This window comes from Corvus brachyrhynchos, unplaced genomic scaffold, assembly GCF_000691975.1.
Source record: "Corvus brachyrhynchos isolate BGI_N302 unplaced genomic scaffold, ASM69197v1 scaffold633, whole genome shotgun sequence".
NCBI lineage: Eukaryota > Metazoa > Chordata > Aves > Passeriformes > Corvidae > Corvus > Corvus brachyrhynchos.
Window position 1 is genome coordinate 869968 of NW_008237435.1, and position 2860 is coordinate 872827.

Sequence of the window (2860 nt, forward strand, 5' to 3'; positions counted from 1 at the left end):
CGCGGGCCAGGAGCAGCGGCCGTGCCCGCCCCGCGCCGATCCGCGCTTGGAAATTAACCGAAGGGAATGCCCGGGGTATTGGGGGGACACCCCCGTCTGCCCTCCACCCTCACTGCTCGGAGGACAGCCCTTCTGAAGGGGAAACCGCCTGCAAAGCCGTCTGCAGCATCCCCTAAGGAAGCGCAGGAAGATGGATGCGCAAGTAGGGAAGGTCACATGGCAGGATTTTCCCTTTTATATTTGTTTTTGTTTTTGGTTTTTTTTTTTTTTTGAACCAGTGCTTCCCGTATGAATTTCAGGGACAACGGCAACATGCACTTGGGACAGAAGAAAAAAAAAAAAACTACCATAAGTCATCCTGAATTGGACCCTGTGGGCATAGATCCTCTAGTGCAAAATGAGTCATAGCAAGAAGGAACAAAGCTTTCGAGTAACTTCTTTTGCCTCCAGATGAGTTCTTTCAATCTCAAGAGAGAATGTTTCTTTACTTTTTTATTCTAGACAAAATTAGAAAATTGAACAGTTTTGCAGGGCTTTTTTCATTCTCCCTGTGTGAAGCAAGGTCCTTTCTGAAAAGCATTTGATAACAATCAGTGCCTTACATCATCAGGAAATGCCTCCTCTGTATCTTACACTGGAGATGGTTTAGAAGATGCAATTGCTGATAGTACATTAGACTCTATCAGCAGCAGCAGGAAGATTTTAGCAAAGTGAAAAAACACATAGAGATTACAGAGTCCAGAATATTGTTCTCTTCATTCTGACTGCTCAGGTCCCAATAAGGGCGACTGCTTCAGGTAAGCCTGATAACTCAGACCCATGTGCTATTTCTGTATAACAGATAAACCCCACTATTAGTATCTTAAAGACCTGAACCTAGTATGTTGAGAGCTTTATCCCAATAATATTTAAGGGTAATTTTGACTAATGTTAAGCAAGGGAATGGATTTAAGTCACTGAGACAAGGTAATGGACAAATCTTATAAATAAAAAGGAAAGAAACAAAAAGCCAGCTTCCAGCCCTGTACTGGTCATGGGAGTGGGCACAAGGGCAGCCCCATGCCTTCCTCAGAGACTACTCCCCGGTAGAGTCACAAGCCAGAATAATTTCTTTATGCATGATGAGAGGCTTCTCACAAATCCCAGCTGATAGCAGTCAGTGTTACTGATGGTAAATTCCACATTTGGGGGAATTTAATTTAATTTTTATTCTTCAAAAAGTTGGAGAATGTGCTTAGAACTGACAATAACAATGCAGTCGATGGCATGAGATAAATACGTTACACTGGATTTTACCTCTCTTCAAGATACATGTCTAAGGTAAGAATGCTGGAATATCCTCTCATGCACTGGGGCTTTAACCTGTGACTCACCGATATACGGAGATTCTCACGGGTCCCTGCCTAGGCTGCTGTACAGCTGTTCCTCACAGCTAGATCTTACAGTAACTCAAGGCAAAGAACTGGGAACTGGTTTTTAAATTTACATGAACTAGGCACTCTTTCAGGTTTCTGTTTTGCTTTCTTTCCTTAATTTTGCCTTTAAATCAAAATGCTGTCATTTTGTCAATTACCACATAGACCACTACTCCGTTTCTCTTGGTTCAGCTCATTAATTTAATATCACACATGGACTTCTGTGTTTGAGTTCTATTTTGTTACCTGGTTTAGATGTCTAGAAAGGCAAGGAAATGTATCTATCTTATAACAAAGAAAGAAAGACCAGTAAGAACAGTATTTCCTTCTTCAGACTTGTTCAGATAAGCAGCTGCAGTCATATACAGGTGTTTCTTATTCCTAACCTAGACATCCATATTGCTATGAAATACAGGAAGAACATTGATCTGTTGGAGAGGGTCCAGAGGACGAGATGATTAGGGCGATGGAGCACCTCTCCTGTAAGGAAAGGCTAGGAGAATTGGGATTGTTCACCCTGGAAAAAAGAACAGGTTACCAAATTGTGGCCTTCCAGTACCTGAAGGGAGCCTACATGAAAGACTAAGAGGGACTTTTTACAAGAACATGTAGTGACAGGACAAGGGGGAATGGCTTCAAACTGAAAGAGGGTAGGTTTAGATTAGATATCAGGTAGAAATTCTTTATTGTGAGGGTGGTGAGGCACTGGAACAGGTTGTCCAGAGAAGCTGTGGACTCCTCACCCTGAGAAATGTTCGAGGCCAGGTTGGAAGTGGCTCTGAGCAATGTGGTCTAGTGTGTCCATAGCAGGAGTTATGAAAGTGGATGATCTTTAAGGTCCCTTTAAGGTCCCTTCCAACCTAGGCCATTCTATGAGTCTATGATAAATCCCACCCCGGTGTCCCTGTTTACAGTCCTGGTTCAGCCGAAGGAGGGAGCGCCTGCGGCCGGGATCCCCCCAGCCCGACAGGGCTGTTACCACGCCGGACCACACGAGGCCTCCCTTTTCCAAAATACGGTGCGTGGAACCTTCTTCCAGAGATGAAGAAACAGGGACGATTCCTTTCTCTTCAGGATGAGCACGTATCCATCCACCTGTGTTTGCCCCTCTACCTTCTCATACCCTCAGAAAAGCAAGCAAAAGGGCCAGATTGTGAAAAAGCTCACCACGTCCTGGAAAACCTTGTTCCACATGCATTTACACAAGGCTTTACACAACTTAAATAAAAGTCTCCTTAAAGGCACGTTTAATGTGTAAGTGCCGTGAATAAACAAGCAGCACAAATGCAAAGTTTACTGGCATCTTGGCATCTTGTGGCTTCAAGCAGACCCCTAGCTCTGTGTGATAAATCATTTTCCTACCACACTGATGTTCTTGCCCTGTTTCTCTACATGGCCTCTCAGGCCTTTTTTAGCCTACATATGTTTACAAAAATATATGTATA

General features: G+C 43.6%; 1 long non-coding RNA gene across 1 annotated transcript; it reads left to right on the forward strand.

Annotated features, from left to right (window-relative positions):
- Positions 1–90: 90 nt before the first annotated feature.
- LOC108445970 lies at positions 91–2659 on the forward strand. The gene is made up of 2 exons (XR_001861067.1): positions 91–797; positions 2330–2659. It is a non-coding gene; the product is annotated as an uncharacterized LOC108445970 (long non-coding RNA).
- The last annotated feature ends 201 nt before the right edge of the window (positions 2660–2860 follow it).